Consider the following 25,415-nt stretch of genomic DNA (forward strand, 5'->3'; position numbering starts at 1 on the left):
TAAATTTTTAAAAAATGTTAACTCTACTTTTACTTTAGGTGTTTCAAACACCAACATGTGACGTTGCTTTGTGATCGTGGTATCATTTTGATGGCCAATAAATTTATTATTATTATTATTATTATTATTATTATCATTTCTTTCCGAATTGTCGAGCTTTATAGATGTGATAGATTTTTTATCCATTAGCATCCAAGCCACATTTTGTTGAAAGAGATTTTTTGCCCAACGATTTCGATCTGAAAGCGATTCCACACGATTTGCGATTATTATTTTTTTACAGAGTCTATTTAGTCGATTTTATTTTTATTTGTTAATAATTTGTTGTCTAGATTTTTTTCTGTTAGATTCAGAAATCCCCCCAGAGCCATGGAACCAGCAAGGAGGAAGCGACCAAGGTTTTGCAATAACGGCTACTTCTACAAATTACGAGCAAATCGTAATAGTAATCGGTGAGTATTCAAATATTGGTTCAGAATCATAGAACCCCCACAAACTAATATTAAATTAACCATTGTTTTCTTTGTATAGGTACTACACCTGTAGCCAATACCCTCACACTGGATGTTCAGCTTCAGGAAAAGTACAAGCCGAAGGAGAATTCCAGGATATCAATCCCCACCACAACCATCCAAGAGTCGACGGAGCAGCAGCAGCCCAACTTTTGAGGACTCAGCTAAGGAATGCCTGTACTGTGGAGAGAGGAAACCTCAAGAACATTTACGATAGAATTGCCTTAAAGTAGGTGTACATAAATTATATTTTTATATTATAAATAAAGAAAAAAAAATAGTAATAATCTGATTTTTATTGCAGCAATGTCGAAGGAACTGAATTGGTGACATTCAACTCCATCAGACGTTCAATGAGGAGATGGCGGCAGATTAACACACCACACATTCCCCAAGCGCTAGCGGACTTGTCCTAGATTTTGAATACAGGTGAGTGGCCTAGATACAGCAACTGTGCTAGTGGTTTGTTTTTTCAGGATCTGTGAGTGCTGGAGACGCTGAAGCTATTATCTTTGGAAACGCCGACTTTCTACAGAACTTCGTGGACTCCCAATACACCTTTATAGATGGCACCTTTAAAGCTGTACCGAGAAGACCAAGATTTTCCCAGATACTAACCATTTTTGGAACATGCATGGACCATGTAAGTTTCATTAAGTTTTTTAAATTGAATTATTTTTGTAAGTGTGTTTAATAATAATATTACTAAAATATTACACACCTTGCTTGAAATGTGACATAATTCTTAAAATTTAAAAAAAACATTTTCTGTATGAAATCAAAAATTACTTAACAGCATTCTGGTAAAAATAATAAAATAAATTTTTTTTTGTCACATTCTAAATGTTAATATCCCAACAAGGCTGAATAATATTGGGATATCAATTTCATGTAATATACACTGTATTACAAGACTCACAGATAAGCCCACTGGCATGTTATGTTGTCATTGTCATACAGGAAATTTTTCCTAGATACAAAATTCTTGGTTAAATATTTTATTTTTTATGATTGATTTTATGGATTATGAACAACTTACCATGAATATGATTTGTGTCGTCTGTTTGTGCCATGTTCATTGTTTTATCAAATAGCAACAAAGCCAGTGGTGGTACAAATTCTTAGTCAAACAACTGTCTGCCACACCACATCAAGTAAATATAATATGTTACTTTATTGCTTATATTTTTCCTTTACAGTACAGTAAATGTAATGTATTAGCACTTTTTTACACAGTGCAAGGTAACTGATGAATTGAACTGATTCACTTTTACTATTCCATATTATAACCTTTAATAACTTATTGAATTTTTTTTATCACTTTGATAGATTTAAAACTAATTTAAAGATTTTAAACAAAAAAATAATATTAATTTTGATATTGTGATTATAGAAAAGCAACTTTTAAATCCTTTAATTTCTGAAGTAAAATATAGGTCAAAACACTTTCACCTATCACAACATCACTGCCACTAGTACCATTATCTATAGTATAATTATTATAGCTGGATACACATACACATACATACACACATTCTATTTTAACAGTAAATTTGTCAATCGAAATTGGTGCATGTATGGTTTATAAATTAAGTTAAATTTAAAGCCAAAATTGGAAAACCTGTCCTTTAGGAGTACAATAATGGGAGTACCATTTATTGACTCTGTTGACAGGGGACACATGACAGTACGGTACTGACGGCAGTGACGGCCAGTACTTACTAGTGCTGTTTGGTTTTGGTTTTTGTATCTAACTGAACTATATGATTTTTATAGTATGTTGGTTTTGGGGTTTATAATATTAACACATTTTATTCTCTATAGTCTATATTGAGATCTTGGAAACACAGCAACTACAGAGGAGTTAATTATGAAAAGTTTTGGAGGCTTCAGGCTTAACAAAAACGAATTTTTGACAAGCCCTGGATAAAAATTTAATTATACTGTATTATCTGATGGCCTAGTGTATACTTCATAAACCTTTTATTATTGAGTATTTTCTGTTTTTTAAATAGGCATTTCCCTTGGTCCATGTATTCATGGCTAACCGGACCAGGACACTCTATGACGCAGTATTTGACTACATCGCGAGGACCTTTCCAACCTGCATCCGAGGGACTGTCGTTACGGACTATGAAGTGGGACTATACGAATCAGTGAAGGCAAGATATCCAGATGTGACTCTACAAGGTTGTTTTTTTATTATTGCCAGGTATGCATAAATGGTGTCATTATTTGCTGTTTGTAGAAAAATTAGGAACTAGGTGTAACCCGGCAATTCAAGAGGAGGCAGCCCATAAAGTTTACCTGAGGAAGCACTACGCGTTGACACTTCTACATGCGGACAGGATTATAGATGCATTTAATTTGTTACAGGTTCTGCCCATATAACGGATATTGATAAAGAGCTACTTACAATTTTATCTGTTATTAGGATCGGGAACGGGAACCAATTTTCGGCGAATTCAGGAACTACATCAGACGACAGTGGTTGAACGAGTCACCCCCCCAACATTTCAGCGTTTACGGACAGAGGCATCCGACGAACAAAGTGATGGAGGCTTACCACAGGCGGCTAAACAGTAAGCTGGTGAGACATCCTGGTGTCTGGGACTTGATAGGTATTTTTGAATACAATGTTTTTCACATTTCTGGTATACATTCAGCATATTTTTGAAATTTAGAAGTCCTAATCGATGTTCAAGATATCGCCACTTTGGAGCTAGGTCAATTGGAGCGACATCCGCAAGTTTTCAGGGTCTCCAGGACTTACTGTACTTTTCGACGCACGGATAAGGCAGGCATGGGACAAATTGGCCGATGGACGTTTTACAACTGGAGATTTTTTGAGGCTAGTACCTTTAGTTATATTTTAAAGGGAATAAAAATATTAAAAAATGCACTGTTTAGGCAAGCGGTACACTTTGTACAAGGCATGGAGGGACAGCTACAAATGTGGAATAACGTGGATGAAGCCGCTGACATCGAAGAAGCAGGACAGCAATTAGTGGATTTGTATCAACAATTATTTAATAACCCTATTCCTAATCAACTTCCTCTTCTTGTCCCTCTCCAACGCCCAAATGTCCCTCAAAACCGTTACCAAATCCTACATGATTCTCCGCCTCTCATCCCTTTCCAACGGCCAAATCTCCCTCAAATCCTAAATAATCCCCCTCCTCTTGCCCCCTTTTTGAATGAACCTCCCCCTCTAGCTCCTTTCCAACGGCCAAATCTCCCTCAAATCCTAAATAATCCCCCTCCTCTTGCCCTCTTTTTAAATGAACCTCCCCCTCCAGCTCCTTTCCAACGACCCGTCGTTCATCCTAATCCAGTTCCAGTTGAACCCCTAATACTTAATCCCGATCCCGACCTAAATCCTGATGAACCTTTAAGATCCCCATCTCCTTTTTATCTCCCCGATTCGCCTCATCGCGAGCTTCTTCCTCCCGACCCAATTATTCCTCCACCCAGTCCTCCTCCTGAAATACATAACGTAACTAAGGCACAATTTTAATTTTCCAGAAATACCCGCCGAAATTGGAAGACTTTTCGCCGCCTTAGGAGATGACGACCAACCGGATGAACTGCCTAGTGTTGACGGCCCATGGGTTCCAGCCTTAGAAGCCACACCCTACGACGACGAGGATATGACTCCGGAACTACAGTGTAAGGTATGCCTATCTAATAGAATCCAGTATGTCATTGAGTGTGGTCATGCACTTTCCTCAATGTGTACTGCGATTTTATTCAATGCTCAATCTCCACGAATTTGACTTTTTAGTTGTACATATGTTTTTGTAGTTTGGGTGGTTTCAAAAAATGTTTATGTGTCCCCTATGTACAACAATTTTTAAATTGACGTACATAGGAATGAGCCAAAGTAGTGTAATACATATAGTTATCAGTCAGCTTTCTTATTATTTTGGCACTGTAATTATTAATATCATTTAAATATTTAGATTATAATTGCAAAATTTTTAACTTAAAATTTAAGTGAACTGTTATTATGTATCGCAGTATTGGGTGAATAAATATGATCATTTGATCATATAGTGAGAAATTCGGACATTATGCCGTAAGGCATTTTTTTTTTCTTTGTTTTTTGTTTCATTTTTGTTAAATATTTATTATACATTATATTATGTCATACATGTTTTATTTGTTTATTTGCTCATCCATTTTAATTAATTTACACCACATCCTTCTCAACTATCTCCTAACGAAGAGAAAGATATAACTGACCTTCTAAATGGTCCCTGTGCAGCCGAACATGTGCGTCATCGGAAGTTCAAGATCGCTGACATAAAGCAAACAATTATGAACGAAATTAATACACAAAAAGCACTTGGTTTTGACCTAATATCTGGAAAAGTTTTACAAGAGTTGCCCGAAAATTGTTTTAAACTAATAACTTATATATTTAATGCCATATTGCGACTCAATCACGTTCCTTCCGCCTGGAAAGTTGCCCAAATCATCATGATTCCTAAACCAGGGAAAAAGCCTGAGGAAGTTTCGTCATACAGGCCCATAAGTTTACTACCGATGCTTTCTAAAGTCTTCGAAAAATTATTTGCCAAAAGACTAAACACTGTAATAGAAGAAAGAAAAATTATTCCAAATCACCAGTTCGGATTTCGTAACAAGCATGGAACAATAGAACAAGTACATCGTGTGGTATGTCATATCAACAGAGATCTAAACGCGAAACGGTACTGTTCCGCTGCGTTTCTTGATATATCACAGGCTTTTGACAAAGTGTGGCATACTGGGCTGCAGATAAAAATAAAGAAACTATTTCCTTATTGTTACTATCTGCTCTTAGAATCTTATTTATCGGAGAGGCACTTTCAAGTCAAGCATGGCAACGAATACACCAAGTTATATCCCATACATTCTGGTGTTCCCCAAGGTAGCGTGCTCGGCCCGATACTATATTTATTATACACTGCGGACCTACCCACAACAAGGACGACTTCGGTGGCGACATACGCTGACGACACTGTTGTCTTGGCCTCCCATACGGATCCTGTATCTGCTTCAAGAAACCTCCAACTGAACCTTAACAAGTTGCAAATCTGGCTAAAAAAATGGCGCATAAAAGCCAACGAAACGAAGTCCGTTCATGTCACATACACTCTACGGAAAGAAACCTGTCCGCCAGTAAAAATCAATAACTGTCAGCTCCCACAAGCAGAAGAAGCTAAGTATCTTGGCATGCATTTAGACAGGCGTCTTACATGGAAAAAACATATATTCACAAAACGCAAACAACTAGGACTGAAACTGAGTCAGATGTACTGGTTGATAGGCCGCAAATCGAAACTCTCTTTGGACAACAAACTGTTGCTCTACCAATCCATTCTTAAGCCCATCTGGACTTATGGTATTCAGTTATGGGGTACCGCTAGTGACTCTAACATCGCTATACTTCAGAGGTTCCAGAACAAAGTATTGCGTATGATTGTTGATGCGCCTTTCTACATTTCCAACGAAATAATATTACACGACATTCCATTGGAGTCCGTATTGGCAACTGTCCAACGATACAGTGTGAGATACAGCGAGAGACTGTCAGTGCATCCCAACGCATTAGCTAGACAAATAAAATCGGACGAGGCTAGGGAACAGCGCAGGCTGAAGCGTCTGTTGCCATCTGATCTGTCCAAACGGGTGGTCTAATCAACAATAAGTGTAATACTAAGACTCAAATAGTTTAATTAGTTAATTAGTTTTAAACATAGTTAGGTTGTAGCAATTGAATCTATTTATAAAGAGATCACTCACTGGAGTGAAACTCTACATGTCATTCATTAACTTTGTCAAATGTAAAGCTCATTGCCTTATTGGCAGATTGCTGATGTATCTAGGAGTAATAAAAAAAAAAAAAAATTTTAATTAATTTTATAGTTTATTTGTATGTGATAATAAAGTATTTTATAATATATTTAAATAATGTTTGAATTTTCTTGTAATATTTAAAAATTTTGCTTGATTAGTTGAGTCACTCACAGTAAAAATAACCCAAGCTTCAACTTAAGTACCTGGACTGTTAACTGAAAAAGAAAGATTGATATCTACTTATTTGCATAGGTAAAAAAGTGATAGGGCTTACTTCAAATTGTTATTAAAAAGCAAATTAGATAGAAAAAAAAACAAAGTCCTGGCATTTTTCATCTAAATTAGTGGGTTCCTCTGACATACCTAACAATCATGTAATGGAAAATGTATAGTTCAATTGTATCTATATACATGAAAAATAAGTTAGCACCAAGAATATACCTCAAACAATGCCTTTTGAGAGGTTTGGAACACTTCAACAAGAAATCCTTTAAGATAGTTTTTTCCTATGAGTGTGCCCCAGGATATGCATCAGTAATTATGTCTATAAAAATAACTTTAACGCCTTCCAAAATATGTTTATGTTATTTGGGTACAGCTTGTAGGTATATTGATTATGTATTTTTGGCCTAAAATATATCTACTAATATTCAAAATAATCGTTTTCTAGGTTTGCTCTCATAAACTTCCTAGTTATAGGTATATGTTTATAGTATCCCGTACTTATTTTGTAAAAATTAGTAAAATGAGCATTAGCCCATTTAGGACACAAAATTGCATAGTAAACCTTCCTGTCTACAATATTCGAATAGGTACTTGTTAAGAGCAAAAGTACGAAATCCACTCATACACATTTAAACTGGTTGACATAAGAGGTTAAACCGCACATATTAATTATCCCAATAAACAATTATATCACAATCAAAAATAGGCAAAAATCCAAATTATAAACATTATATTTGTTTTTGTTTACATTTATGTATGTCATGTCATACTGAAAAATGTGTGACCTATAACCTATAAAATTCATCTGTCGTCTGTGGTCTGTATAGCTAACCTCAACATCGTTCATATACTTCACATAATTAAGATAATGCAGAGGATAATACCATTGTTTTTATAATACGTAATACTCAGTCCATCACACCAAACATTAAACACTACATATCAATCTCATAATAGTAAACAAACAAAATAACTATTTTAAAGTACATATATGATTATATTTGCAATCTGTCCATTCAAGATAATATTTGAAAAAGCATTTGTCTTTATTTGCAGGAATGTTTATCATATGCACAGCAATAATTACCTAGCCCTACCTTTCATGCACCCTTAAATACACATATGATCAATAACTTGATTTTGTCAAAAATAATAAGATGTTGATTTTGAACCTATTATGTATGTCATTACAATAAATATATGCATATTTTTTAAAACGGTTTACTAAACTAAGTTTGCTTATTGGAAAATAATACAACCATTAATAAATAATAATTTATTTGTATTTGTACTTAATTTTTTAACAACAATAATATTAAGTAGACAATATAACATTTCAAATTACAAAGCAAGTATAATTTCTAATGTAAAGTTGTACAACCCCAGACATAAATTACATTTAAACCAACTTACAATACTGTGATACATGCCTACTTATTTCTAATGTGTAGGTAATAGAGACTATATATAATTTTCATAGATTCATTTAACTGTTAACTAAAATATTACATATTATAAGTCCTTATCACAGAAAAGTATGTATAGAATTGGAACGTATATACAAACCTACTATACCATAAAAGCAGGTAACATTGGTTGGTTCCACATTGGTATGACCTGTATGCAAATAAAAACAAATCATAAGTATTCACTAGAATAAAATGTAGCAACTTTACCTTGAAAACCATATTGAACCACTACCTAAGGTGTCCCCAAGGGTGTCCCTATATACCAAATACTTAAAGAGTATTATTTTTGGTATTATTCTTTATATCAGATACTGGTAAATCTCTGGGTAAGAGTTAACTAAATCTAGAAACAAAAAAATTAAATGTACACAGAGAATATGAGAAGTAGGTATTAACTATGTAACATATGTATACTTACCATATTAAAGCATTGTGTAACTAAATCAACTAGATTTATACCTCAACAGGTATATGCTGAAGCTGGATGCAGTTTTTTCAAATGTATTTGCCTCTCTGATGATTTAAAACTAGGTAGATTTCAAACACGGTTTCCATTTGGTTTTTATTAAATACTGTCTTTGATAACAATTGTGTTACTTAATAAAAGTTCCAGTATACTTCATGCACATTGGCTATATGAGCTGTGTGGGCAGATTATCAAAGATTTTCTGAAACAAAAACGAAAATGTTGAAATTATAAGTCCTACATAATACCATTCCACTTACCTGTTGCAACTTTCCTTAGGAAAACTCGGCTGATGATAAATATAACCATGCCCAACTATAAGTAATCGATTTAACTCTGATTTACCAGTCTAAAACTGTCCAGTAATAAAAATCAATCACAATTTGAGTAAATTTCCAATTAACATGTAAACAAAGCCGCCATTATTAAATATGACTTGTTGTCCGCATTCCACAAATTCCACAAAACCGCGGCCTGCCGAACGCCATTCGGATGACGTCGCGATCTCGCCCGAAGCGACTTCGGGTCGGTTCCGAACCGTCGCCCTTCTGGCCGGTCGCTGTTTTGCGCGTTTCCCCCTTCTGGCCGGTCGCAGTTTTGCGCGTTTCCCGGAGCCCCGGCCCGAACACGAGGAGACCCTTGATCTAGTAAAATAGTCGCCTTAAACTGTAATCCTGTATTTAGGATGAAAACAGAAACAGCGGATATTTATTAGCCCGACTTATTAACGTAGTTTGAGTCGAGACAAGGGCCGCATTCGTTTTCAAGCTTAATGGAGCGAGCAGAGCGTCTTTGACGTCACAATGACGTAATTTGACAATTGGTCCTTCGTTCGTCTGCTCGAGCCACTCGGCCTGCGTTTATTTCGCTTGCTGCAGCAGTTCTTGGAAGGCGCAAGGTCTCGACAGTTTCGATAGGCCTACTATGGAAAGTATCGGCCGTGTCTGAACTGTTGTGTTCATGTAATAATGAATTTATTGGTTTCGAACATATTCTACATGGTTGTTTGTAGCAATTTTCAAATGTTTTGGATTCAAACAGTTTAGATACAGTTTCAGCCTTACCGCTTCGTGCTTTCTTTTATTAGGATCAAATTTTAAAAATGAAGTGCATTTAAATTTATTCAGCATTTTAATATATTGCGATTTATTCAGCAAATATATATTGAATACAGGGAACTTGCCGGGGTATCATTTACTACCTTTACATGGCGATCCTGCTAATTTTTCGTGGACTTCTAATTAAATAGTAGAAAGTAAAAGTTAAAAGAAAAATGTAGTGCCATTGGTTGTGTTTCGTAATGTATCCGATGCCGACAAATCTGCTTAGGAGCTGAGCGTGGTATAAATGTGAGCTAAGATGGGGCAAACCAAGTCAAAAGATACCAAGCAAGAAGTAACGGCAAATGGCGTAGTTAACTCCAATTTTATAGTACAAGAAGCTGAGTACAACATCACTAAAGACGTCAAAGTGGTTCGGTATCTTATTTTCGCTATGTTGGCAATGCTCTTATTGTGGAGAATTATTCGGGCTGTCAAGAAAAATATGAAGAAGCAGATCCGCCGCGACATGGCAGCAGTCTCTTTAGCATCTATAAGAGAAACGTAATGTTGAGTAAGTAAACGTAAGAGCTGTTCCGGTAAGCGTGTGCGCGTATGTACGGTGATAGTGATGTGCTGTTTATTGTGCACAAACTCAACAAACTCAAGTGTCTTCAGTGTTAAGTTCTTATGTGTAACTGTGCAAAAGAAAAGTAAGCAATAATTAGTCGTAGTAAATAGTTTATTAAACTGGGTTTTATAATGGAACTTTTAAGTTGATTTCAATTCAGGCGTTTAAAAATTTTATTATAGGTATTATTGTCTATATGACTATTCTGTAGTTACTATCTTTAAACTGCAGTATTTGGATCAATTTTATTATTTTTGATAAATGACTAGTAAAGGGTTAACAGAAAATTTACGAAACTGCAAAAAGCTTTTCAAGTAATATCAATAAAGAATCTACCGAGAGACGCGGAAATTTAGACAGAGTAAATAAATTACTTGTACAGATAGGTTTAATCGAAAAAGAGTTAAGCAACTTTAAAACTCAAGTTTTAAAAGAGAGTCAGAGCCCAGAGGAACTATTGGCAGCAGCAGCGCCCTATATAAAAGAAACTGAAAAACTAAATTTTAATTCCAGACAAACACTGCTAGAACGTTTAAAAAGTATCGTTGAAATATCAAAAATGTCGACAAACACCGTAGAGTTTTTTAGTTTGGCTAGTAAATTAGTTCCAAGTCAATTCGATGGTAACTCCGAAAATTTACAGTCATTTTTAGAAGCATTAACTTTACTTAAAAACAACTGCGAAAATCAACTTGCTAACGCTGTAGCTTTCGTGAAAACTCGTTTGACCGGAAAAGCGCGAAGTCTTATTACGAATGAAAATACAATTGACGACATAATTTTTAAACTTCAAAATTCGATTAAAGGCGAAACTTCACAATTATTGACTGCAAAAATTTTACATCTGAAACAAAACGATAAAGAAGCCGCAAAATATGCTTCTGAAGTGGACGCATTAGCGCAAAAATTACAAACAGCCTATATTACAGAGGGCGTACCAGCGGAAGTTGCCCAACGGTACACGGTTGAAAATACTGTGCGAGCATTTAGCCAAAATGTCAGTAGTGAAAGAGTTCGATTAATAATGGAGGCTGGCACGTTTTCTTCGGTACAGGAAACTATTACTAAGTTTGTGAATGTTAGTTCGTTGGCACCGTCTTCGGCAAATATTTTTCAGTTTAGGCAAAACAATTTTCATAATGCGCGACGTCACTTTAGGGGCACAGGTCCACGTAATAATAGTTATAACCAGCATTTCGATAGGAGTTTCAATAGATATTCTAACAGTTACAATAGAAATTCTAATAATTTTGGAAACAATAGAGAACAATTTAGAGGCAGTAATAGAAGCAGAGGCGCATTTAATAGAGGTTTTAATCGTGGTAACACATCTGCTAGGTACTATAGAGGCTCTAGTCCTAATTTTGTTGGCTTTTCGGAGTCGGGAAACGGATTGGAGCACCAATCGAGCCAAGAAGCGACTCGGTTGGGCGATATGTAACCATATATAGTTTTAGTCTGACATTTTCAAATTTTGTGAAAGTTGAGTTAGAAATGACTGGTTCAGTTAGTACGCTACTAGTAGACACCGGAGCTGACATATCAATTTTTAAACGTTTATCAGTAAATCCTGATCAAATAGTTGATTTTTCTCGAGCCACTAGCATCAAAGGTATCACAGAAGACCTAACTAATTCATTAGGTGTTGCAAACACAAATATTTTTATCCAAGGGTGTACGTTACCTCACCAATTTCATATAGTTGATTCTAATGTTCCAATACCATGTGACGGAATATTGGGTAGAGATTTTTTAGTTGCTTACCAATCAATAATAGATTATTCTAACTGGAATATGACGGTACACTTAAAACACAAAAAGTTAACAATTCCAATTTTAAGCAGTCCTGAAAAGAATGTGTACCATATTCCTTCTAGATGTGAAGTTATTAGAGAGATTGACGTTTTGAAACATTTGACACACGACGTTGTGGTGTTAAATAAAGAATTAAAGCCTGGTGTATACTTAGCTCGTAGTATAGTATCTCAAAAACATCCGCTTGTAAAAATCTTAAACACAACATTTGAAAATGTAACTGTAGACATATCTAATCTTGAAACTATCAGTCTCGATAAATTTAACATTTACAACATAGAAACAGAAAATCAAGATAGACATGTTCAACTCTTAAAAGAACTTAATCAAGATGTCCCAGACTTTGTTAAAAAAGATCTGCTACAACTTTGCGAAGATTATTCAGACGTTTTTGGATTAGAAACAGATAAATTAACATTTAACAACTTTTACACACAAAAATTAAAAGTTATTGACAAAAAACCTATTTATATTAAAAATTATAGAGCTTCCAGAGCACTTAAAGATGAAACAAATCGACAAGTTGAAAAATTGTTACATAATAATATAATCGAACCATCTTGCTCAGCATACAATAGTCCGGTTCTATTGGTTCCTAAAAAATCGCAAACTGATCAGAAAGCGTGGAGATTATGTATTGACTTTAGAGCTGTAAATAAGGTACTTATAGGAGACAAGTTTCCGATTAATCGCATAGACGATATTTTAGATCAACTTGGTAGAGCAAAGTGGTTCTCAGTAGTCGATTTGTTATCAGGATTCCATCAGATACCTTTAGATGAAGAATCTCGAGATTTGACTTCATTTAGCAGCGATAAGGGTTCATATCGATTTACCAGATTGCCTTTTGGACTTTCAGTCAGTCCCAACAGTTTTCAAAGAATGATGTCTATTGATTTGCCGGAATAACTCCAGAAAAAGCTTTTTTATATATGGACGATTTAATAGTAATAGGCTGTTCAGAAAAACATCACTTGAATAATTTAAAAAGCGTTTTTGAAACTTGCAGAAAGTACAATTTGAAATTAAATCCCAAGAAATGCAATTTTTTTAGAAAAGAGGTCACTTTTCTAGGTCATAAAATAACAGACAAAGGTATTTTGCCCGATGAAACTAAGTACGATATTATAAACAAATATCCGACGCCGCGAGCTGCTGATGAGGTAAAAAGGTTCGTTGCCTCTTGTAACTATTATCGAAGGTTTATACCAAATTTTGCAACTATCACATTACCTTTAAATTCGCTAACTAAGAAAAATGCTGAGTTTGTATGGTCAAGCGAATGCGAAAGTTCATTTAACCGTTTAAAGCAAGCACTAATTAGTCCTCGCATTTTGCAATATCCGGATTTCTCAAAACAGTTTATTTTAGTTACTGACGCATCCCAACTTGCTTGTGGTGCAGTTCTTTCACAAAATTTTAATGGTCAGGAACTACCTATAGCTTATGCATCTCGTATGTTTACAAAAGGCGAGTCTCACAAACCAACTATTCTTAAAGAACTCACAGCTATTCACTGGGCAATAAAGTACTTTCGTTGTTATTTATATGGACAAAAATTTTTAGTAAAAACAGACCATAGACCTCTTGTTTACTTATTCTCTATGAAAGACCCGTCGTCCAAATTAACCAGAATACGATTGGATTTAGAAGACTTTGACTTTGATATAGAATATATCAAAGGAACAGATAATGTAGGCGCAGACGCCTTATCTCGAATAAATATTTCGGATTTGCAGGAAATCAGAAACACGGCTCAAATATTAGCAATTACCAGATCAATGACTAAGACAAACCAAAATTTTAATAAACACACTACTACTGGGGATAAACAATTATCACGTACTGAAGAACCTCAGATTTATGAAGCCCTTAATAATTATAATGTATTGAAATTTCCTTCCTTAAGATTTGAAATTGATAAAGAATGCATTCACATTATTATTAATTATCGCAAAAAGAGCGCTCGTTGTTGGCTTTCAATTACTAATGGCAATTTTTCATTACCGAAACTATTGTCTAAGCTGAATAACATGGCTGGTGATAGTAAGTTTACACATTTGCGATTGAATTTAAATGACAAGATTTTCACACGGTGCACCGTAAATGAATTAAAGGAAGTAGGGCATAAAATACTTTCAAAAGTTAAAATTGTTTTATGTAAAGAAAGAAAATTAATCAAAGACAATGACGAGAAACTTAACTTAATCAAACAATTTCATGATGATCCTATGTTAGGTGGACATTGTGGCCAGAAAAGAGTATTGGAAAAATTAAGGTCATTTTATCTTTGGAAAAATATGTCACGTGACATCGCTAAATATGTTAGGCAGTGTCATAAGTGTCAGGTAAATAAAGCCGCCGTTAAACACATAGAACCTTTAACTTTGACTCCAACTCCTCAAAAAGCTTTTGACATTGTCTGTATAGATACAATAGGACCACTTCAAAAATCAAATCACAATAACTGTTATGCAGTGACGCTTCAATGTGAACTAACTAAATACATCGTAATACTTCCAATACCCAATAAAGAAGCTTCCACAGTAGCACGAGCTATCTTTGAAAAATTTATCTTAGTATATGGACCTATAAAAGAAGTAAGAACTGATTTAGGAACAGAATACAAGAATAAAATTTTTGAAAGTTTAGCAAAAATGTTAAATACGCCGCATAAAACTAGCACTGCGTATCACAGTCAGTCCATAGGTGGATGCGAGAGAAACCATAGAGTTCTTAATGAATTTATGCGAATGTACATTGATCAAGCTCATACAGATTGGGATATATGGACAAATTATTACACTTTTTGTTATAATACGACTCCTAGTACTTATCATAACTACACACCTTTCGAGCTAGTATTTGGTAAAAGAGCAGACCTACCTGAAATATTTAATGGTTCTCGTGTAGATCCTTTATACAATTTAGAATCGTATGATCAAGAATTTCGATTTCGGTTGCAGTTAGCGCAAAATAAAGCTCGAGACTTTCTTGAAAAAACCAAACAAAAGCGTAAGTTGTATTATGATCAGCAAACTAGTCGACTACAAATAAGCCCGGGAGATTTTGTGCTTATAACCAACGAAGATCGTCAAAAACTAGATTCTTGGTTTGATGGTCCGTTTGAAGTCATATTAATTGAAGGTCCAAATTGCATTGTTAAAGACAATAACAACAAGCAGATTAAGGTTCATAAAAATAGAATTAAGAAATATAATGTCTCTTGATGATTAAGTTTAGTTCTAAGTTAGATAAACAGGCCTGTCTGTAAATATTGTAACTATTATAAATATCGAAAGTACGTACATTTAATTTATAGGTATATTATACTATTCTTAGCATTCATCGTGCCGGTAGTGTTCAACGAGCGAAGTGTTCAGTTATTAGTGTTCCTACTGTTTTTTTATTGTGGGCAGAATCTTAATGGGTCGTTGGTATTATTGTTGGTTTTTACTGTTTAAAACACATGAATTATACGCAAATTGGGATAGAAATATATTTAGGTTAGGTTAAGTTAAAGTACCACTGACTATACTTTATGTTATTGCTATAGTCAGAAAAGTAGTAGGTACAGAGAAAATTTTATCGTAAAAGTAACTATATTTTGAGAGTGTATAGCTTTAAGTACTAAAGATTGCAAATTTGTAATTAAATTAACTTAAAACAGTTTTAATTAACTTGGCATCAGTAACCTTTTTTTTTTAGTAAAGTGCCCTTTGCAAGTGGCCATAGCAAAGGTCATTCTCTAGGAAAAGGAGGTGTAACATAGTTAGTTGAAGTTGTAACAGTTCATTGACATGCATAGCTAAGTATTATTATTAATCGTAATGCATCAATCGGTTCGCTATTATAAGTATTTTATGTATACACAGCAACCTATATTATATTGTATGAGTAGGCATAATAGAGTACGATAAATATAAGCGATTTATTCAGCAAATATATATTGAATACAGGGAACTTGCCGGAGTATCATTTACTACCTTTACAAGACATCGGGGTATTCCTTCAACAGCCTGTTCCTGTGAGAACACTGCAAGACTGAATTAACGTTTAATGATATATTGAAAGCACTGAGAAAGTCCCGGCCTAACAAACAAGGTCCTATGCTATCAACTACATAAATCTTTATTGTTCTTACTTTGCTGAAGGCTCTTACATTTGTCACAAAGTATCCTCATGGCCTAATCATTGACCCTGTGTAACCACGCAGCAGTATGTGATCTACTTCAAGCTGAACATTTGGAAGACCCTTTTTAAACACTGACCTGCTTAGTGTGGTCACACATGATCCAGTATCAACTTGCATGCTGAACATTTTCCCCATAATTTCAACCTGAGCAACAAATCCCCCTGAACAACCCTTATGTGTATCTACCTTAAACATGTCCCTTGCGACCTCTGCTTATTCACTTGCCTCCATCAGAGCATTTTGTCCCCTCACTGTGGCTCTGCGACAAGCTCTCTCCAGATGGCCCTCTACGCCGCATCTTCTGCATCTGTAGTTTGCATAACGGCAGCTTCCTGGGTGGTTCCTGCCGCACACTCCGCACTTTGATGGATTTCCCATCTGTTTAGCACTTTTGTTATTGTTTTTCCACTTGTCGCCATTGCCGCCTCCATCTTAGAACTGGCTGCGCGCGCCCTCTGACATGCCCATCGCTATGCCTGCGCGAGCAGCAAATCTTCCTCGGTGACGGTCCGCCCTGTTGCCACTGTTCGCTCCGTTTCTAACCCAATTGACTTCCTCACGCTCGTGCTGGCTACTTTCTCCATTCTTTGCTTCCTTCTGTACCGCCAACTTTAAAAGACTCTCTAGGGTCCTATCTGAATCCTCTTCGCATAATCGGTCCAGTATTGAGCCCTTCCTCAATCCTGCCATAAACTTCTCCCTCAAAACGAAGGTCAAATTTCCTTCAAAAGCACAGTTAATGGAAAGTCCTCTCACCCGCACGTACCATTCTTGCGAGGTTTCGCCAGACATCTGAGTGGCCGCCCAAAATTTGCTTCTCTCGCGCCACACGGATACAATGGGGCTGAAGTGACCACAGAGTAGCTTGGTTAGTTCGGCATACCTTTTGTCTTTTGGTAATGCCGGATAAGTCAGTTCACGCAATATGGTATAGGTGGATGTTCCAATTAGGCTCACTAAGGTTGAAGTTTTTACAGGTTCTTCAATTATTTTGTTGGCGGCAAAGTACTGGTCCAATTTCTGTTGGTATATCTGCCAATCATCGGTGGCATGGTTGTATTCCGCCATGGATTCGATCAAGGCTGCCATCTTGATCATTGAATGAATGGTCGGTCCTTCTCCTCGTGGGATCCTAGCCCTTTACTAGTTTTCGGCTAAGTATCCCATCCTCGTCGCCATTTGTTGTGTCTTGGGCTCTTGGGATTTGAAGAAGACTCTTTCAATGGGCACTGCATACATTTATTGATCACATTAATATATATATATATATATGCATTTCGACATATACACCTCCGACTCGCATAGTTTAACATTCGCACACGCCTCCAAAACGGAGGCGAATTCGAAAAATCGGAGGCCAATACGAATCGACCTTAATAGTTTCTCAGGATGTCTCTCTGGCCTCCTGGAGGCCGTACGCAAAATTTATGTCGGAGGCCATTTTAGCAATACACATATACAGTTATACAATGCAGTTCACGAAAATTCCACCACGTGGCGTAGCGATCTCATACGTTTATACAAACGACACATGGCCTGTGCGGCATCAACTCCGCATAAAACACCGCTAACCCGACTCAAAAAAGCGGCAATACCGCAGCATTACTCACTGGAGGCCAGTTGATCGAGAGCATATACCAAATTTCGAAGTTGCATATAAGAGTGAGGGGGTTGGAGGCCAAACGATCGAGAGCACATAACCAATTTGAAGGCCACTTAACTTATATTAATATATACTGGGCGTTTTAACTAGTTTGCTATCTTATACAGAGTGTCGCACCAATATCGGCTTCATTAATTGAATGTGTGATCTTTTAAAAAGTTATGTCTCAAACTAAAGCTGAGTTGGCATACTCATTTAGAATATTTAGAGAGAGGCACTTTTATTCGTGTCGGAAGTAGAGATCAACTGGATGACTTAATTTTTTTAATTTTGTGCTATTCTGTCTATTATAAGTTTTCGATTTTGATTGATCTTGCGCTAACTTGGAAAATAACCAAAAATTTAAATATTTCCGACCTTCTTTTAAAACAGCAAAATTTCTAGTTATTTTGAACGACCTGAATTTCCAATTTTGGATTTTGGACGTTTAATAGCAAAGAGGTGTTCGAAAAACCGTTTCTTATAAGATGAGATGCACAGATTGATTTTCAATAAAAGTAATTCCTTTATTAATTACAGAATGCAGGGTAAGAAATATTGTACTAGACGTTTTTGCATACAACCTAGTTTATTTAATAGCTGGGAACATTTTAGAACTTTAGTTGTGTCATATACAATAATAGGCCTGAATGGTATCTCAAAACACACGTTTAGAGATTTTTAAAATTTAATTCACAAACTTGCAAGCGTAATGTCTATTTTAATATTACATTTTATGGTGTTGCACCTTAGTTCGAACACTTCCACCATTAGAAGAATTGACTAGTAGGAGTGCAGTTTTTGAAAAGTAACTTATAAGAATAACCAACTTAAACTTATCTAACTAATTAGCTTTTACTAATTTAAAGTCTTAGTTCAAGCTCTCTAAGGGTTGTGAAAAATGTCAGTATTTTGTTGTACAAAAATGTCAGCCAAAAATGTAAAAAATTTTAAATGGACAGAAGTCACTTTTTACATTTTTACGTTCATTTAATTTGACAGTAATTGTGTACTAGGTCAAGAGCCAGTAAAATAAAAGTATACCATTCTTGAATGGATTTCTATACAAATTTAAGACAATATTGTTTGAATACTATTTAGTAGCTAATATCAAAGAATAGCTATGTAACAAGAACAGACAGTTGAAAAGAGAAAGCGAATTAGAGAGAGATGGACTCTTCCTACCAAAGTTTAATTGACAAGCGACTGATATCGGCTTTAGCCGTTGAATATCAGGAGTTTTATTGGTTGTTTATTCAAGTTGTTGAAAAACGTTGCCGTATCTCAGACCACATCAAATATTTGTTTTGAAACATCGGTTAAGTATATATAATAATAGTTAATAAGGACTGATATTTTCCAATGATTAATAGGCGAACTTAAAACACTTTGACTCAAAAGAAGTAAACAATGATTATAAGAAATTAGTTTATATTATATTTGATTCTGATAATTGGAAGCCATTTTTATTTCAAAGAAAGGGACAACCGGCAACATGTTTCCTACCAAAGGGAACTCGAGGTCAGCCAAAAACATCACCCCAACATCAAAGGAATTATGTCCCTTCTCTATATGTTAAGCATTTCACATTTTTTTTGCATGTTGAATTTGTATTAGCGCCATCCGATGCAACAACAAATTACAATAAGCTACAAATAAAAACATTTTAAGACAGTTAATATACAGTGTGCTGTATATAAAATAAGTGTCGGTTGAAACAGGCTTTCCCAGAAAATTGTGGAATAGAAAATATTTGCTTTAAAATTGAACACCCTGTATACTAAAGTAATCATTCTTATATGTGGCACTCTGAAGATAAAATGTAAACATTTAATAATAAATACAGTTTTAAATTATTATGTTTTTGCCAATTTGCCATAGCTTTTTTTATCGACCTATGTAGCAGTTTTTTTTATAAAAGGTTCGACAACAAATTTATAACTTTTATTTATTTTGAAGTGTGTTTACCCCTTACATAAATATGCCCAATTTGCTAAAAGATGGCATGCGTTTTAAGCAATAGACAACATGCTCTACTAAAAGATGACATGGCCATCTTGCCAATAGATGACACTCGCAAAGTTACATTGGTACTCAGTTTCTTCCAAACATAGCTAATTCTCTCTCTCTCTCTTCACACTGATTTCCGGCTGCCATACTCTAAATAGTTTCATTGGGAATAACTTGTTTTTGGACAAACTATACTGATTTAAATTTCTCAAATATTTTGACCCTTTGGGGGTTCATTTTTAAGTTTTTCAGACTTTTTATAGGTCGTCATCTATTGGTAGTTTTACCTTATTACATTTTGTGAATAGTTTAATTTCTTTATAAGAAGGATTAGTTATATGCTGTATTAAATTTAAATTTAAAGCAGACATTTTATTCCAAACTTTGTTAAAACATTTTTTACCCGAAAAGGATCACAAAAGGCATTTTGATATGGTGCAAAAGGCATTTTGGACACGGTGCTCGCTAGATGTGTCATTCATTTAACAAATCGTTCATACAAACAATAGAATTACTTAAATAAATGTAATATAAGGCATTTAAAAAAATGCAACTTTACCACATCTTAATTTCTGCGGCACTCTGTAAAGTTGACCATGAATTCCACGGATTATAGTTATATGATGGTGTTTTTAGGCACAATGCCTGATATTAGACAGTAGGTTACGTTTTTAAACTTTTTCTTCATATTGGCACACAAATATAATGTATTAGACTCAGCAAATAGTTTTTGTCTACAAGCATCAAATAATAATGCATTTTTTTACTTTGGTATTAAGAAAATTACATTTGTGCCAAGTTAATTTTTTTGTGACCAATCAGTTGACAGACTGAAAATACGAATATTTTAGTTTATAGACTGAACAAATTATAGGCAAGGCTTTTTTACGGTAAAATTTAAGTGACTTGGTTGTCAAACAAAAATAACAGGCATTTTTAATATATAAGCGTTATAAGTTAGAACGTTCTTTAATTTGCCACCTTAAAAACTATAATTCGTTTCCCCCAGAAAACTAGAATTTAAAGTTTTAAACAAACAATAGCAAAATTTCCTTTTTAACGACCTATTGAAAAATTGATGTCACTGAAAAATGACCCAACTCAATAAACATTGTTAATCTAAGGAATTAATCACGTTTATAAAATAATAACAATATTGATTGTAAATACTCAACGACTCGTATTATAATTAAAATGAGATAGTCTAGAAATGCAAGTCAAAGTGAAAATTATAAATTAATAAACCATTTATAATTATATTGCAATGTTTGACTAAACTTGTTCAGCCATTTATTTTATCAATTTGCTTGAGTTAATGAAGTATTAAAAAAGAAACAAAAATATTGATGTCATTATATTCAGTTATTGTCAGACATGTGTCTAATATTAGAATGAATAACGCAGAAACTATACGATCAGTATATAATATAGAACACCAAAAACTGTCTAATGTGGCTCCTATAGCGATCGAAAAAGAACGAAAATACGGCTGGACTGAATATTAAAATAAGTTTCCTGTTCCAAGAAATCTATTTTTAGCTGTCAAGGCCAAATCAGTCGGCGAACCAGACAGATAAAATTGGCAACTGTGTCGGTGACGCCTGCGTCGGTTCCACATGGCGCTGTATATTGCGCGGAGGCCAGTAAACCGCCGCATCGTGGAGGCCGGTTACATTTAAACCCATACCGTATATACAACTTTTTTCCTTATAGTTTTTCCTTACCCCTCTGCTGTGCCCATGAAAGACCTTGAATTATGAAGTGTAATCATGCAAAATACACTCCTGTAACTATGGCGGTTATAGTGGAGGCTTGGGCGCCTGTGTTATGTATGGAGGCGACTAAGATAGAAATGCATGTATATATATATATATATATGTACAAAGACAATTTTTATTAAGACCAACATGTGCCCTCGTTCATGGTTGAGTAGCAAGAGAGATGGCGGCCTATCGGTCGTCCACCGGCTTCCCCCACTGTCCAGTGTTGCCGCTTTTCGAGGGAACGCAATATATAACATATATATATATATACCAGGTGTCCAAGAGCACCCTGGACATAGGAGATTAACATGGGAAAATGGTTTTGTTTTTTTTTGCGCCTGTACGGTTCATTTAATGGAAAAACGCTTTAGATAAAAGTTGTAGAGCACATTTTCGGCTATCTACTTGTAATTTTTTCAATACCGTAGATTTGACCATTAAGACGAAAAACGGATCTAAAATTCGGAAATTTTAAATCTCCCGCCAAGCGGTCGTTAAGGAAAGTTTATATCCGGTCGTGCTACCAACCTTTCAAATTTTCAAAATTATAACAAATCGTTGTCAGTCATTCTGTAACCAAAACATTCAAAACAAGTTTATTTAGTAATAATTTTGAGTTACTACCCACATACGGCGAAGAAAATACAAATAAATCATGATAAAAATACTTTATCAGGAGCCACAGTCCAAAAATCTGGTAAGTTGCGTTCATAACCTCATTCAATGTCTCTACTAAACTTATTTACTTTGTAGCAAAATTCTTTAAGAAAACACTGGTTTTGCTTGCAAATATTTAATGAGGATGACCGAATTACCTATCTCAAGCCTCTTCATAACACTACCAAACGATTTAAAGTGATAAAAACAATGGACTAGGAAGGCCTGCAGATGTTTGAAGATAAGTTGCTTTACTATACAGCGACCACAAAAGAGGGTAAATACTTCCCTCAAAAGTGGTGCAATTTAGTGACCTATGTGACTGATAGTTTTATTGTATCCTTCTGTTTTGTAGTGTTATCAACACACCATAGTGTTTAAGTGGTTTTACATTTTATGATGTTAATAAAAAGCCATTTTTTATAACTGATTGTCAATGTTTTTTCCCATCTCTACAGGGTAAGGTAAGTACTGATATTTAATTAGCTCCATTAGTTAACTTGAACATCATTCACCTACAAGGATACTTGTAAAATGTTTACTAACCAAAAATAGTTTATTTGCAAGTAATGTGTAACTCGAGTTCACATTTGATTAGTAAAGGTATGTCCTGTGACATGGTGTATTGAATTAGAAGCAAATTGTTTCTCTTTAGAAACTTTCAATTACTACATTTCACCTACCTTTGCTAATTTGGAACTCCACTATTATCCAAACAAACATTAGGTTAGTAAGACAAAGTTGTTTTTAGCATAGCTTGTATGGTGACAGGTTCACCCACTCACACTCAATCTGTGGAACAGTCACTGTTTATGTGGTAAGACCAGTTTTCTTTGCCACCTATTGTACTTAAGCTTTTCACTTGAAGAAAATGTATACTGTACCTTGAACTGTGAATAAATAATTAATACAAACGTTCAGTGTACAAAGTTTTATTTGGAACAATTGAGTGTGTGGAAAAAAGAACACAATTATAATGTTAAAACCTAAACCTAGAATAGAACAGCTCATGTAGATAGCTCAATTGAAAAGTTGGTTTTTCGACAATACCTACCCATATACAAAAAGTTTTGTCACCTGACTTGACTGTGTAAGTCCATATTCTCTTCTTAGAAGGGGTTTCATAGCCAGTTTAAGATTATTCACATTTCACAGGCACATCAAATTTTGAGATTTAAGTCAGATATCAACACTGAATCATTTTAAGTTTTAGTTGCAACACAGGTGAAGACCCTCGCTGATGATAGTCCATGAAGTTAAGCACATTGAAACTAAATCACACCACTTTTGAAGGAAGTATTTGGCCCCTTTGTTGTTGTCCCTGTACAGTAGGAAACTTATCTTCAAAGATCTGGCTTCATTGTCCACTGTTTTCATCACTTTAAATCGTTTGGTAGTGTTATGAAGAGGCTTGAGATAGGTGATTCGGTCATCCTCATTAAATATTTGCAAGCAAAACCAGTGTTTTCTTTAAGAATTTTGCTACAAAGTAAATAAGTTTAGTAGAGACATTGAATGAGGTTATGAATGCAACTTACCAGATTTTTGGGCTGTGGCTACTGATAAAGTGTTTTTATCACGATTTATTTGTATTTTCTTCGCAGTATGTGGGTAGTAACTCAAAATTATTACTAAATAAACTTGTTTTGAATGTTTTGATTACAGAATGACTGACAACGATTTGTTATGATTTTGAAAGGTTGGTAGCACGACCGGATATAAACTTTCCTTAACGACCGCTTGGCGGGAGATTTAAAATTTCCGAATTTTAGATCCGTTTTTCGTCTTAATGGTCAAATCTACGGTATTGAAAAAATTACAAGTAGATAGCCGAAAATGTGCTCTACAACTTTTATCTAAAGCGTTTTTCCATTAAATGAACCATACAGGCGCAAAAAAATCAAGACCGTTTTCCCATGTTAATCTCCTATGTCCAGGGTGCTCTTGGACACCTGGTATATATTTCTGAATATTTATCAGATGTAATGCCAAGGGTTTCCAATGCCCTCAATTGGCTCTCAATACTATCATATAAACAAGAGATATCACTTCGGTTTTTCGAGAGAGCATTGTTTAAGATTAATTTTAACAGCTCACGAACATAAACCTCAATCTGAAGGTCTTCACGACCAAATCGTGATTTTAAACTGTCAATAATTAATTTATAATTTTCTGCAGTAGCAGGAAAACTGTCTACTAAATTCCTAGCCCTACTACCAGGCGCTGTTTGCTTGCACAAGGTATTCTACTTTATCCGCCAGGTCAATACTCGATATAACTTAAATTTGCTCTTACCTGCTTGATCTGGAACTGAAGAACTACTTGACACTTGATCTGCTTGCTGTTTTAAACGCCATATTTTGTCACTTTTAATATTCAGCTGCTTAAATCTTCTACTGTAGTTATCGCACCCTTCAGTTTCTTCTTCCAAGTCTGCTTCAATAACATTTTGTTCCAATAATAGACTGAATATTTCAGCATTTAAATCTCTAAGTTCAGTGAACTTTTCCTCTAAAATTTGCATTGCAACATGAGTCTCTTCAACATCTGGTGAGGAATGTTGAAAAAGGGCTGTCAAATCATTGGCTACCTTGGTGTTGGGTTTTCTGAATCTTTTCTGAATGGTTTCTAAATCAGCCATCCCTCCAAGAAATTAGTAAACGGCAATACACAAATGAACAATGTTCGAGCTGGTTCAAAAACCGACCACACCGGGTAAAACTCGGGAAACTTTTAATGTCTTTACAGAAAAGAACCGGAAGAGGAAAAACACCAAATATAACCTGCCTAGTCCTGTCCACAGACAACCTAAAAATAGACACTAAATTGAGATAGAGTAGCCTGAACGTTCTTTGAGGAAAAAATTACCGCAAGAGGGCCAGTCGGATTTTACTTGTGTCAATACTGTCATGTCATACATCAACATCAACCTGTTTAATTGTTTTTTTTATAAATCCTAACCCTATTTCATATTTCTAACCTGCGTTTCTAGAGACAAGAAAACAATTGGTTGTAATTTCTGTGTTATTTTGTGCAACAATTTTTTTTCTGTTTTGTGAGTGTTTCCTTGATCGTTTTTTTTAAACATGGGAAAAGCTGGTTGTGTGATTCCTGGTTGCAAACCAGACAGCGGTGTTAGCCGCTTT

The 25,415-nt window shown here is 35.0% G+C and overlaps 2 long non-coding RNA genes across 2 annotated transcripts; one reads left to right on the plus strand and one right to left on the minus strand.

Moving 5' to 3' along the window:
• Positions 1-7,968: 7,968 nt before the first annotated feature.
• On the minus strand, positions 7,969-9,572 carry LOC145737802 (uncharacterized). Its single transcript, XR_014180490.1, has 4 exons — positions 8,777-9,572; positions 8,469-8,718; positions 8,258-8,393; positions 7,969-8,198 (listed from the first exon to the last, which is right to left on the minus strand). It is a non-coding gene; the product is annotated as an uncharacterized LOC145737802 (long non-coding RNA).
• Positions 9,573-22,189: 12,617 nt separating this feature from the next.
• On the plus strand, positions 22,190-22,695 carry LOC145737830 (uncharacterized). The gene is made up of 2 exons (XR_014180511.1): positions 22,190-22,309; positions 22,366-22,695. It is a non-coding gene; the product is annotated as an uncharacterized LOC145737830 (long non-coding RNA).
• Positions 22,696-25,415: the final 2,720 nt, after the last annotated feature.

This window comes from Ips typographus, linkage group LG14 (genome assembly GCF_016097725.1).
Source record: "Ips typographus isolate SLU linkage group LG14, UJ_Ityp_2.0, whole genome shotgun sequence".
Lineage (NCBI taxonomy): Eukaryota > Metazoa > Arthropoda > Insecta > Coleoptera > Curculionidae > Ips > Ips typographus.